At 40.5% G+C, this 14,850-nt stretch overlaps 1 long non-coding RNA gene across 1 annotated transcript; it reads left to right on the top strand.

Moving 5' to 3' along the window:
• Positions 1-1,378: 1,378 nt before the first annotated feature.
• On the top strand, positions 1,379-5,927 carry LOC124507519 (uncharacterized). The gene is made up of 3 exons (XR_006961032.1): positions 1,379-1,566; positions 3,736-3,818; positions 5,844-5,927. It is a non-coding gene; the product is annotated as an uncharacterized LOC124507519 (long non-coding RNA).
• Positions 5,928-14,850: the final 8,923 nt, after the last annotated feature.

Raw genomic sequence — 14,850 nt, forward strand, 5'->3', positions numbered from 1 at the left:
ATGAAAGATCACAGCACCAAAATGAATAGAGAAACTGACAGTAAAGCAGAAGACCGAAACAAAAACTATAGTTACCTTTAGAGAAGGGAAAAACATTAATAGTTCCCTTTATAAAGGGAAATGCCTTTAATATTTCACATGGATTATAGCAAAAACAGTGAAATAAAGCAAGAGTGGAACAGATGATTTTTGTTGTTCTATGTCAATACTCAAGACAGTCCAAACATGTCCACCATGTCATTATTAATGACGCCGGATTCCTATTTCCAACTAAGTGCTATCATTCACTGCCATCTAGTGTTAACCAGATAAATTAATTTTTTTCATATTGTTTCTTAAATTCCTCTCCCAGCCCTCTGTATTCAGATTAAAGGGGACCACGCAAACCATCTCTCCTGAACATCTAGTCTTCGGCTGTGATGTCCACGTCCTGACAAATCGTGGATCCTGCCTATTGAGGTGCGTCCTGTGGCTCAACCTCACCTTATTCTCTGTTCATCTTCCCCAGACCTCCATCACTGGTATCAGCCCTTGCTCCATGGACTTTTCCATGGACCATCATCTCATAGGACTAGATACTTCCATTGCTGGGCAGAAAGTTTGTAGCAGAAAGAGAGAGTGTATAACTCACAAATTAATTAGGGAGATGGTGAGGAAAAGACTTCTCCACTTTTGCAAATGAGCTTGAACTTTCACTTTAATAAAACCCCAAGAGAAGCGTCTGAACTTTACATTAAAGACTCGAGTTCTAATGGCTCTGAAACATTTTCTAAAAACCAACTAAGCTATTTAGGCAAACACCAAGTTGCTTTCATGTTTGTCTTATAGCTATAGTAGTTACATCTCTGGATGTATACAGAAGTGGCCTTTGTTTCAAATATCTCCAGTTACTTCATTCAGGTGTCCTCAGTTTGCCTCAGATGTCTCCAGTTGTTCATATAAAATTCCTGTTCTGTTGCCTTTTGTGAACTTTTGTTAAATAACAAAATCAACAAAATACTGAACTTAGACTACTTAGAATCAGAATAAAAAGAATATATCGTATTCAGAGTATTCAAATTTAAATTATCCATGTTTTCAAACACTAAGAATTATAATTCTCTCAAGATTGACTGTAATCAATTTGTGTAATCCTTAATAGTAGTGAAGCTAAAATATAGAAAATTAAAGTCCTATTTTATGAGAGATAAAAATTAGGACTGTTCTTCCTGGATTTTCAGAAGTAAGCTTATCTGAAGGTTTAAGTAACTTCTGCTCTCAGGATATATGGACACGGAAGTAAACTCAGAGTTCGGTAGAGACATTTCACAACGCGAGCAGGTGCATCAGAGACAAAAATCTCCATTCTGCTTACTCAGTTCATTCACTATTTTCCTTCCTATTACAGTTTCCTGATACAGCAGTGTTATGCTTTTCTGAAGATGGGGATTTTCATCCAAACCCTCTTTTAGGACTGCCTTCACACCTTCACACCTGAATGTATTCTTCATTGTTCTGGAATGTTTATAGGGCTGCTCTGGCTCTCGCCACTTGCGACTGGATTTGGTGCGACTTCTAGAATCTGAGGTAAATCCTTCTTGTTATGTCATCCATCAGTTCAACAGCCAGTGGTGTGCTAGACCTTCCCACGCCAGTGTGAGAGCCTAATGTGACATTTTCAGGATTTTTTGCAGGTGTCCATGGATTCCTTTGTTTTGCTTTGTTTTCCTGGTTGTGGATTCCTGATGGTTGTCGGAGCAGGAAGAGCGTTACTAACTAGTTCTTTTTTTTGGTTAAGCATGGACCAGCAGCTACAGAATTCAGGGACTGAGCAGAGAGGAGAAATAAGGAGAGAGTCTGGGAGTGAAAGTGTGTGCAACAGGCTGTCTGCTCACAGTGATGTGAGTGCAACACACACACACACACACACACACACTCCAGAGTCAGCTCGAGTAGAAGTTCTAGTAGGGAAGGATGGGGTGATGGACCATGCAGGACCACATCTGCAATTAGAGTAAATACCTCTCCTGTCTTGGCCTGGCATGGGCTCGCTTTATCATTCAAATGTTCTGAGCTGAGTGTGAACAAAAGCCCTTCACTCAACAACTGGCTCAGACTTGAAATAGGAGCAAAATGTTCAAAAATAAACGATAGTAAATTCATGGGTGAAAAGAGAAATGGAGTATCATAAAACTAGGTAATTTGGCTTGCGAAATAAGTGTTTGCTCTCTGGGAGCTTTCCCCTGCTATCCCCTTTCCCTTGGACCTCCAGAAAGAAAAGGAAGGCCTTGCTTGGCGTATGTCATTAGTTTCCATCGTGCTGCCTTTGAAACTGGTTTTCTATTTAACATGTAGCCTCTTGCAAACTTTTGTGGATACTTGTGCCATTTTAAATACCAGACTGAGCAAATTTCTCCCTTCTGTTTAGCCAAGACTCATCATCCCAGAGAATGTTTCTATTCTAAGACTCAGACCTCCCCCCTCTCAAAAAAGACTCGTGTCTTCCCCATCAGATGAGGTATCTGACATCAGAAAGAGCTCCCTTTTTCAGAGCCTGCCCTCTCTTAACAGGTGGTGTAATTTTGAATTTTCCCTTATAATCTGTGGTAGAGATTGCTGGTTAACCGGCAACATCTATTGGCCCGTTCTTCCAAATAGTAGCAAATTCCACAATTCATCTAGATGAATGGAATAAGAACTAAATTTTTCAAACTCTCTGAAGGCAGAGCGTAGTCGTCTTACTAAGTTCAAGTAATGGCATATAAGCAGGGAAATGTGGACAGATTCCAGGAACCTTCTTTGAGAGATATGTGGTGTAGTCCTTTTTTCTGTCCCTCCCTTTAATCCATAGCCTGGAACATGGATGCCCACATTTGGGACCTTGAAAACAGGGTACATGCTTGGATGGTAGGATGGCGAGCAAAAGAGTCTATAAAGCATGGTTGCCATATCGTCCCCATGCTATTCACCTCTAGGTTTTGTTAGTTTACAGAGAAGCTTTTTGTTTATGTTATTTGAACTTTACACTTTCATTTATAGTTAGGTTTTGCTCTTGTGGACAGACCTGTTACTGTATCTCCCCCAATCCATATGTCCAAGTCCTGACCCCAAGTACCTCAGAAGGGTCATTGCAGATATAATCTGTTTGGATGAGGTCAGTAGGTGGGCCTCAATCCACTATGACTGGCATCCTTATAAAAAGAGGAAATTTGGACCCCGGGGGAATGCCAGGTGAAGATTAAGGCACAGATCAGGGCCAGGCTTCTACAAGCCAAAGAATGCAAAGATTTCCAGCAAATCACCAGAAGCTAGGTAAGAGGCATGGAACAGATTCTCTCTCAACCCTCAGAAGAGACCTTGCTGACACTTTGATCTCAGACTTGCAGCCTCCAGAACTGTGAGACAATAAATTTCTGTTGTTCGAGCCATCCAGTTTGTGGTACCTGGTTATGGCAGCCCTTGGCAACTAATACCCTGTCCTAGCCAATTCAGGTCTGGCCAGAATAACCTTGGCTTAATCCAGAGCAATATTATTCTTTACCATTCAGATATTCTTACCATTCAGATAATAGAAACTCCACACATACCCATGTGCCCACCTGACCTTCTATCATAATCTCCATCCCCGATCAGCAGTTTGAGCCAATCTCCTTTATCTGGAAAGACTAAGATACCTCTGATAGTGGCTACCCTCTGATAGTGTGGCTCTATCACACAGGAGTGCATTAGCCACATTCAAATGTTGGTTTATTTTAGGTCCGACATAGAATATTTTCATGCCAGTGGAACTACTGTGAACATCTCAGCCAAAATGTATTCCCCATCATTGACTGCTCCTGGTGAGTTAGTGAGTGAGTGATGAATGAATGAGGTGGATTTGGCTGACATTAACCGGAGCTTTCTGTTAAACACTGGGCTATAGTGTCTAAAAGTGGGGTCTGTGGTGTCATAGGTCTCTAGATTCAAATCCCAGTTTACCATTTGTTAGTGATCCTGGAAAGTATCATCCTGGAAATTATGTAATATTTCTATGCCTCAGTGTCCTCATCTGTCAAGTGGGGGGATATGATAGTTGCTTTCTTACCAGTTACGATTTATTTTATGTGAACTACTTTGCATGAGCCATGTCATGATGTGCTGCGGCCGGTTTGTACTGGCTCACAAGGACTGATAATGTATACCTTTTCTGATTCTCCAAATCCTCCCATCCCCACATCCAGTAACATCTTATTAGTAGCTTGAAATTAATTGGTCCTGTGAGAGTATATACACCGTGGCAATTGTCAAACAGTACACATCAGGGGCTGGGTTGCCCATATGCCATAAATTCTGTATAAATGTTAACATCATTATGATTCTTAGTAGGCACTCTTTACTCCCTTGTGGTTTTGAGAAAGCATTCTGCTAATTAAATAAATTCTGAGTTGAAATACCACTGATGGGATTCATTTAGCAATTGATTACCTCAGGGGAATTTGTGCATACCTTTGTGGTCTATAGATCTTAAACCTTAATTCACGTGAACTGATCTTTGGCTCCATGAAAGTAGGAACCGTGTCCGCTTTTCTCATTGCTGCAGCCCCCATTTCCCCAGCACGGACCTAGGAAGGAGTAGACACGCATAAATACTTGTTAAGTGAATAAATGAATGAATGGAATTTCTCTCAACACTCATATTTTCCACAGGGCTTTCACATCTATTTCACTTTTTCCTCCAAAACCACCCTTTGATTAATTAATTAAAGGTCACAGTGTTGTCCACATCAAATGGGTGAGGAAACTGAAATCCAAAGATGTGCCTAATTGGTGATTTGCTCTCATTCATCATATTATGTTCATTAGTCCAGCATTTCCCAAAATGCTCCATAGATGTGAATTCTGAAGGATGTTAATAGTTATCGTGTGACAGGGGGAATCCATGGAAGAATAGGTTTCAAAAAGACTGAAGCAAAAAGAAAATTGGCTTATTCAATACAGTTTTATCAGAGACTTTATTAAGCCAATGTACATTGTGAAAGTGGAGTAGGGTTGGCTGGACACGGTATTGAATGACGTATCCAATGTTATTAGCAGAAAATAGTCACTAGACCAGCGCTTCTCAGACTGTCATGTGCACGCGAATCACTGGGCAATCTTGTTAAGATGCAGATTCTGATTCAGTGGGTTTAAGGTGGGGTAAGAGATTCTGCGTTTCTAGCGAGCTCCCAGGAGATGCTCGTGCGGCTGGTGCACAGGCCACACCTTGAATAGCAAGGCTCCAGAACACATTAGAGTCAAGAAAAATATTTGGTATCCCCATGAAAGAGCATATACCACCACTGAAGCATATACTACTCACCATCAGGACCAACTGTTTAAACCAGTATGCTGCTTAGAAGGGATGAGGAAATGTGGGATCAACTCATACGGAAAACACGTTTTGGAGGAAGCAGCCAGCGAGACTAAATTGAAGTAGCTTAAGTAGGGCAGGTTGCATTCGGCTAGCGTTTAGATGGTGGGTTAACTGGAGAAGGGACACAAGGATGGTTAAACAGCCCCTAATTGGCATAGGGACTAAAGGAGGTTCATTTTGCCATGAAAACCCAGGTGGGAGGAGGGGATGGGGGCGGGGAGAAAGACACCGTACTCGTTCAGATTTGTTATTATTTTCTTTCTCTACCTACAGACTCAAGTTCTGTAGGTTATGAAATTTTAAAAACGAACTCATTTTTCAAAATGGGATAGTAATGTCAGAAATTGGAGGGGGAAAATGGACTGAGATAAAAAGAGGTTAACCTGAGTCAAGTGTAGTAAGGTAAGTAAGGTAAGACCACAAAATACAGTCAGATATGTAAAAAGGTTCATAAACCCTTCTCCCCCCGAAGACCCATCTTTCTGCCGAGGCCCTGTTCTCGTCTGCCAACCTGGTTCTGGCACCTGTGCTACTCCAGTGGCTGCTGATCTCTGCTGGCTGCCTTGGACCTGCGGACTCTTCCCTCCTGGTTCCTTGACAACCGTGTTTTAATAACCTTTGTGGGTCACACAGTTCATAAATGCAGAGCTTGGGATTAGTCTAATGGAGGTGTGATAAGGTTCTCCCATAATATTTCTATCAGTGATTCATTTCTACCAGTTATGGCTTGACATATTTTGGTAACTTATTTGAAACAAAAAGGCTAATAACTCATGACTCCTTAATAGATCAAAACCTTTATCAGTGGAAAGCACTATTTTTGCTTAATTTCATAATTTCTCCCTTCCGTTCTTTACGTTCATTGGATCACTACCATTGTTTACATTTTTAGACTTATCTTTGTTTATCTTTCTACACTGCTAGCTTATATTATCCTCTAGTAATTAAATTTCTTCACTCAATTGATTTGTTGTCAGAGTCGACAGGTTTTGTTTTATTTGGGTAGTCTTGTTTATGTGTTTGGATTTTTGCATGTCCTGGCGTTTTCCTTTTTTTTAAAAGAAAGCTTCTCTTATATTGCTCATTTGGTTAACTTTCTGCTATTTTTAATCGTAGGTATTCTGTTTAAAGTATGTTTGTGGTTACTTAACAATTTTTAAAAGAAATTGTCTAACCTGTATTTCTTAAGTTTCAAACATCAGGTATGAAACGGTATCTTTACTTGATTTGAATAGAATTGACTCCTTGCTAAGAAAAATGATTTAATACATTTGCCATCCCCTGTTTACCACCATAACTGCGAAATGCAAACAGCTGGACTTTTTTTATCGTTGTCAGAGCTGTCATTGATCAGTACTGAAGGTATAATCTACAGGTACACAGCTCTGGCAGTCTTTCAAATGGATACGGTGGAAATTTACAAACAGGTTAGTTTCTTCCCCCATAAACATCTGTGTCTTGCGCCATATACATCCACGCTGTGGTGTTCCCGATCTCTTGGAACTTTTGTTGATCAGTGAGAATTCATAGTTGTTTCTGCTCCAGAGTTTGGACTCAGGCATAGTCAGTTAAAACCGAGTTTTAAAATATCATAAAACAACTATCCAGTGCCTAGTAGAATCTTAGTTAACATTATTTTCTGCATGTTTCAGCGCTGCATTTTATTGCTCTTGTCTTATCTAGTGGAATTGGTGCACATGTCAAATGGTGTTCCTCATTACGGTGAAAAATGAAACAAAAGGTGCTTTTTTCCCATTACCTTGTATCCTGAAATAGCCAGAATATATACACATGGCACCAGAAGAACAGAGAGCTTGCCTTTTTCTAACTTGTTTTAAAAGTTCAGTGCAGACAGGCTAAATCCATCTGGGAATTCTGTGGGTCACAAGTGTCATTAGTGGTGCAGAGTTGAAGCCGTCTAGAGCTGACTCTAGAATATTTACTTGGAAAGGTTGTTTGTGTTGCCTTAAATCTTCTTTGAAGGTTATGATAGCCACTTAATGACTGGCTATTTTTTTTTTTATCAGTGATACATTCTTTGTTTAATTCAAAAGCATCTGATACTTCTTACCTAAATACAGAATTTTAAGTCACACACATAATACAATGTATATTAACATTACAGCCCAGATACATAGCCCTAATTTTCTATTTACTCATGTGATTTGTGTCATTTGAAATGTACTGTTCAAATCAGAGTTTACATTTCAAAAGTTATCTTTATTGGCAACTCTCAATATATTCACTTATAAATGGTTCTTAGGATGTCATTTTTCAGAATATGAAGATATATGAGTGTATCCTTGGGAAGTTAAAAACCACAGCTAATTATTGTTTTCTGAGACTGTGTGTGTGTGTGTATGTGTTTTCCTATGATAATGGTTTCTTAAAATATTCATTTAAAAGCAAATATTAACCATAAATGGAAACATCCATGGCAATTACCATTCGAAATGGTTTAATCAAAACACCCATCCTGACTTTTTCTCTGTCATCCTTTCCAAGCAGGTGAGGCCCTGAATCTTAGGAAACATTTTACCCAAGCAGCAAAGTTCTGCCCACCCTGAAAGGCCTACCCCAGGTTTCTGCTCTAGTAGCGTGCTTCTCAAAGTAAACAACCTTAAAAACTAAAAATAGAACAGAATGGCTACTTTAAGCCACTCATGGGTTATGGTAAACTGTGTACCAATCTTAGGGAAAATTAAAGCAGCAGTTTGCTGAATTTCCACATGGAAAGAACATCAGTAAAGCCAGCACAGTATTATTTTTTGTAAGATTTTATTTAAATATTCCCTACACCCAACATGGGGCTCAAACTCACAACCCCAAGATCAAGAGTCGCATGCTTTACGGACTGAGCCAGCAAGGCACCCCCGCCACATTATTACCTTAATAATAAGGAAATCACTGCATTTTTATGATGATTCTTATAAATTCTAGGACTTAAAATGGCAGTTTCAAACATACCTCAAAAAACATTTAATTTCTCTCTCACTGGCTTTTCTCCATAGTTAAAACACACACACACACACACACACACACACACCCCTCTATTTTAAAAACTTAACATTGTGAAAAATTTGACCTGCCACATAAGCAGTACTTTCATATTGTGAAATTAATATATTCCGCATTTCAGGGGTTTGATAAATTCTGTGGACTGTCACTCACCAATGTATAGAAACTTTGAAAATCCCTGATCTTCTGGCTGGTCATTTGCTGGCAGTGTCACCATGACAAACTTGGGTCGAATCCATTTCAAGGCATTAAGTGGCAGCATAGCTCTTACAGGGTGGCCAGAGCTTGTTACCAGTACTTGGACTGGTCAGGGCTTGTTCCCAGTGATTTGGATGAGAAAAAGGCCACTCTATGCTCTTAGGAGCTGAGGCGGAATGGTGGAGGCTGACCACTAGATGGCAGTGCTCTGATTGCCACGGAACCGCAAGGGGAGGACAATTGGGTTTAACATTTCCCGTGCTATTGAGGAGGGCACCTGTTGGGATGAGCACTGGGTGTTGTATGGAAAATCAATTTGACAATAAATTTCATACTAAAAATAAATAAATTTGGATGAACACTTTTTTTAAAGCAAATTTATAATTGGCAAAGTTTTCAAAGCGACATTGGATGGTGGTAATTGCATACAATTTTACAGGCAGTTCAATACCGCAGCTCTCCAGTACTTTTCTGGTTCCTGTAGTACACCCTGGACTTGAAAGGCAAAACCTGTCTGGGTCACCATGGTGGAGAGGAACAGACTTGGAGTCCCTTTTTCAAGACAGCAGTGCGGCTTGCTTGTTTCATTTCTTCACAGGACCCATCCTGTATCTCCAGGGCTGGGGACACCTCCCAGAGTCACAGTAAACTTGGGACTTGCGGGTTTATCTGGTTGTGAAAGATTTTATGTCTAACGTAAGGTGTCCTGAAAGTAGAGATGTCTGCTCTTCATCCCCAGCTCCTGGTTTTTCCCACTGCGATTTTCTCAGCTTTGGCTTCTTTAGAATCAGTGCCGTGTGTCTGTGCAGCGTATGGTTCGCAACTGACCGGTAGTGTTTTCACTTCTACTGAGTCTGTTTGTAGACAGGAAAACAATTACCTTTGTTGAGCCACTTGATTCCCCACCCCGCCTCACACACACACATTTCCCTCTTCTTGTGGACACACTTAGGTGGGGGCTTACACTGAGGGTCCTGCTTTGCTCTGAAACCAGGCCTGCAGCAGGTGTTGATGAGAAATTTGCATTTGGAGAGCAACTGTTGCTGTGGGGCTGTGGAAGAAGAGTTGGTTGTTATCCTAACAGGTTCCCGAGCTCCAGGATTGCTTCAAAATTAGATTCTTGAAAGCTGGTTTAAGAAGGTCCAAGAGAAAGTGTCCTCTTCAGGTTTTGCTGGTACCACTGAGACCCCTTCTGTCCATGAACCATAATAACCTTGCTCCTCCCTCTTTTTCTGCTTTTCTTCTCCATCAGTTTTTTAAAAAACAATTGAACAGTTGAAGTTCCTACTGATAACTTTGTCTTCTGAGACTTTTATTCCTCAGTTTACTCATTTTTTTCGGATTTGGTTCTAGAGAGGGAACATCTCCTTTAAGCCACTAAATACTTGTGATTTACACAGAAGTATCATTTACTGGCAGCCTAAATAATGTAATGTTGCAATTCCAATTGAAGCCTTTGGTAAATTTGTACCACCATCTACCTTTGCCCTTGCAAGTGATCAATACATTTCAGTAGGAGAATGGGCAAAATTGTATGTAATTGCCAGTGGAGATTTTCCTGTGATTTAAAAAACAAAACAAAACAAAGCAAAGAAGAAACCTGTGGCACAAAACAGGTCTCTGGCAATGAGGTCTTCCGTTCAGGCTCAGTATCATTCGCACCTCTAGGGGGCGCTAGTTTTATTGTTGCCATTAGTGGAGTTGCAGTTCAGTTGTCTTAAATCTCCTTTCATCTCCTGAGAACCTGTGGAAATGCTTGAATGCCTTTTTGCGGGCGAGTCTAGAGTTGGAAATGGCCAGGGGTGGCCTGCAGCTTCCTGTCTTGTCTCCCACTGAAACTGCTCTTCTTTGAGAGCAAGTTAATGACAAAGATGTTGGTGTCAGGGACTCCAAACTAGAAGGCTCAGATGTAACAATGAAATTTAACCCATCCTGAAGCCACGCAATGACAGGAACTGAGACAGTCCCCAGAATCAGAGACGGGTCCTCTGATTTTTAGACCCCATTTCCATAATGTCATCAGGAGTTTTCTAGCCCCGGATTCCTGCAATTTCCCTCTGATTACACTCGAGATCTTGCAGCCAAGCAGGGGCTGCTCTGCAGGTTTCAGTGACAGTCTTGATATGTGAGATCCCTGGGTTACTGGGTCACTGGCCCCTCCCTCAGACCCTAGGCCTGCATATGCTGCGTGCACTAAGTGATGTTTAAACATTTCTTAGATGTACTTCATATTTTTAAAAAAAATTTTAATGTTCACTTACTATTTTTGAGAGACAGAATGTGAGCAAGGGAGGGGCAGAGAGAGAGAGAGAGAGAGAGGGAGACACAGAATCTGAAGCAAGCTTCAGGCTCCAAGCTGTGAGCACAGAGCCTGATGCGGGACTTGAACTCACGAACCATGAGATCATGACCTGAGCCAAAGTCAGATGCTCAACTGACTGAGCCACCCAGGTACCCTGAGATGTTTTTTAAAAATAACTTCGAGGGCACCTGGTGGCTCAGTCGGTTAAGCGTACAACTCTTGATTTCCGCTCAGGTCATGATCTCGTGGTTAGTGAGATAGAGCCCCGCATCTGGCTCTGTGCTGACAGTGCGAAGCCTGCTTGGGATTCTCTATCTCCCTCTCTCTCTCTCTGCCCCTCCTCCACTTGTGCTTTTCCCCTCTCTCTCAAAATAAGTAAATAAACTTAAAAAATAAATAAGTAAAAATCACTTTCTACCCTGGCCAATGATTATTTGTCTTAGAAGGATGCTAATTTCCAGGCTGCATTTTTAAATCTCATTGCCCTTAAAAACCAGCCTTTAAAATAAATCTGTGGCTTAAACATACCTGGCAGATAGAAAGAGAACCCAGGCAATTCCTATATGTATTAACCTCCATTACCTAATCTTCAAATGATATGTTTTATGTTTGCCATCTTCGTATAATCACTGTTACTTGAAACAGATATTAGATTCATGAAAGGGTTACCAGGCACACAATGCTCCTCTATCTTATTCATAGTTTAAAAAAAAAAAGCAATTTGCCCATTTGAGTTTTTATAACTTACAAAATGTCACCATGATCTGGTGGGAAGATAGGTCATATCAAGCACATGAGTGAAATCAGATTTGAGAAATTTGGGAATCAAACCAGGAGGAAAATCTGAACTAGGATATGATAGCTAAATTTTTAAGATGGTCCTTCTACAGTTCACATTTTTGAATTTGAATAAAAAGGAAAAAATGCTTTAAATAAATAGTTGTTCTTCCAGAACTTTGCAAATGATTTATTCTTCTATAATGGCTAGTAATTTTTGAGTGCTAATACTCAGAATAGTGCCAAATTCACTATTCCAAGCATTTTACCGGCACAAATTCACTTAATCCTTAGCACAACTCTGTGAGGCACATACCCTTACTATCCGCACTTGACCAAGAGTTTAAGTATGTTGTTCAAGGTCACACAGAACGTCATTTGATGTGGAGAGAGACTCGGGCAGCCAGACTTCAGAGCCTGCGTATCTGATGTCATTATGTCTGCAGTGTCCCACGCCTCCTAACCTTCAAATGCATGTACCTGTGAATATTACATTGAGAATATCCACTCGGTAACCTTTCATTCAGAGTCCCCAAGGAAAAAAATGATCTTCCTGATTTTTATTTAAGAGACAGGATAGATAGCTTCATGATGAGAGCGCAACATCCAGAAGTCACCCTCTGAGGTCACGTCTCAGCACTGTAACTTTGGACAAGCTACTCTACCTACAGGTGTCATGATTTCCTTCATAAAACAAGGATGATGAATAATAGTACCTACCCGCTTTTGGCTGTTTTGAGAATCAAATGAGTTCATACATAGCACTGGAGCAGTACCTGATACAGTAAAATCCTGGATTGCCAGTAACTTCTTCTGGGACTGTTCCGCGAGATGAACAAGCATTTCTAAGAAATTTCAACTTGATAAATAAGCAATGTCTTGCAATATAAGTTGTACATGATGCCAAATGTCACATGATCACAACTGAGCCAATGGTTCTCCCTTTCTCTCGCTCGCTACAGGATTGTGGGTGATTGTCTCCCATGCTCGGATGCTCAGTCTCAGGCCACAGTGTTTGACAGAAATCAGTGATTTTTCAGAATGTTGGAAGGTGCCCAAAACTGGCACTAGAGTATTCTTTTTGTCACTTCAAATCACCTATGCACAGTCCTCTTCTTTTCCATACCAAGAGTAAGCTTAGGAATGCTTTGCTTCATTCTAGGTCAGGCTGCCTGCAGATATAGGCCCTTTCCTCTGCTCCCTTATTGCCAGTTACATTAAATACAGTAGATGACAAGAGTTTATCAATACTGTACTGTAGTCAGCATCCGTGTGAGCGTATACAGTGGTCCCCATGCAGAAAAAGGTTGAAAAGAAAGGCAGTAAGGAGGAGGAGATGATTATGGTGGAACTTAAGAAGGAAATCATAGAGATATACAAATGAGGTATGTGAGTGGCCAAAATTGCAAGATTTTATGAGAAGTCTATGTCAGCACCTCTCCTGCAGAGGAGAAAAAGGCAGAGGAACCCCTCACTTTATTTTTTTTTTCAATATATGAAATTTATTGTCAAATTGGTTTCCATACAACACCCAGTGCTCATCCCAAAAGGTGCCCTCAATACCCATCACCCACCCTCCCCTCCCTCCCACCCCCCATCAACCCTCAGTTCTCAGTTTTTAAGAGTCTCTTATGCTTTGGCTGTCTCTCCCACTCTAACCTCTTTTTTTTTTCCTTCCCCTCCCCCATGGGTTTCTGTTAAGTTTCTCAGAATCCACATAAGAGTGAAAACATATGGTATCTGTCTTTCTCTGTATGGCTTATTTCACTTAGCATAACACTTTCCAGTTCCATCCACGTTGCTACAAAGGGCCATATTTCATTCTTTCTCATTGCCACGTAGTACTCCATTGTGTATATAAACCACAATTTCTTTATCCATTCATCAGTTGATGGACATTTAGGCTCTTTCCATAATTTGGCTATTGTTGAGAGTGCTGCTATAAACACTGGAACCCCTCACTTTAAATGAGATTAGGGAGATGTGTAAAATGTGAGAAGCATTGCAAAATTTTGTAGAAGAGCAACGCCCAAATAAGGCTGTAGCGGTGTGAGCGATGAATCTGTTTAATAACAGTGCAAGGTCACATTTCTGCAAAATCCTCGAAAGGAGGCAAAAGCAAGTGCCGTTGGATAGGTTCCTTGTTAAAGTTGCGTGAAAAGAAAAGGATTCCATTGAGTCACTAGAGAGCAGTGATTCCATTAGTGATAGTGAAAGTCTTCCTAAACAATAACCTCCTCTCTCTTGTCTCCCTCACACCAGCCAAGAAGGTTTTCAAGGGTAAGTGCAGGTTAATTTGTTTATTTTTCTTTATATTTTGTATTTGCTTTATTATTTTGTATTACAGTATTGTCATCATTTTTATATGAATATTTTGGGGTTGTGGAATGAATAATCTGAGTTTCCACTATTTCTTATGAGGAAATTGTTTTGGTGTACAAGTGCTTTGGATTACAAACATCTTTCCAGGACAAATTATGCTTGCAAACTAGGGTTTTCCTGTACACAGTAAATACTTCATAAGCCTTTTTCTTATTACTGTTGTTTAATCTGCTAATATCCAGGGGTGTCTGGATGGCTCAGTCGGTTAAGTGTCTGACTTCAGCTCAGGTCATGATCTTGTGGTTCTTCAGTTTAAGCCCCACAGGGTGCTCACTGCTGTCAGCTCTGAACCTCCTTCAGATCCTCTGTCTCCCTCTCTCATTCTGTGCCCCCCCCCCACGCTCTCCCTCTCTCTCAAAAATAAACATTAAAATTTTTTAAATGGGGTTTTTTTAATCTGCTCCTATCAACATGTCAAAAATGATTTCCAAATACACAAAGCTGATGGATTATTCTGGCTAGCAAAGAGCTGGTGCTCTGTTGATGTTTGGTCATTTGAATCTGGGGCAAAGACCAAGATAAGTGCTGTAGTACATATTTTAATTATTCTCTAAATGTGAGGTTTTTATTGTGGTACACACTCCAGGATTTGTTTGGCTAATGAGATCCAGAAGTACCTGGGAGGGCCAGCTTGTATCAGGCTGACAATTCATTCATTTCTGAGGAAATTCCATGCATAATCCATACGATATGAAACTCCTATGTTTCGTGATCCCTTTCACTTCAGGTAAATAAGTTCTCTTAAACACATTGCAATAGCATTTATTGTGGTAGGTACTTTGCATGCATAGTTTCCAATCCT

The sequence above is a fragment of the Lynx rufus genome, unplaced genomic scaffold (assembly GCF_022079265.1).
Source record: "Lynx rufus isolate CCGP_SWC_20201006 ecotype Redwood Valley unplaced genomic scaffold, mLynRuf1.p SCAF_12, whole genome shotgun sequence".
Lineage (NCBI taxonomy): Eukaryota > Metazoa > Chordata > Mammalia > Carnivora > Felidae > Lynx > Lynx rufus.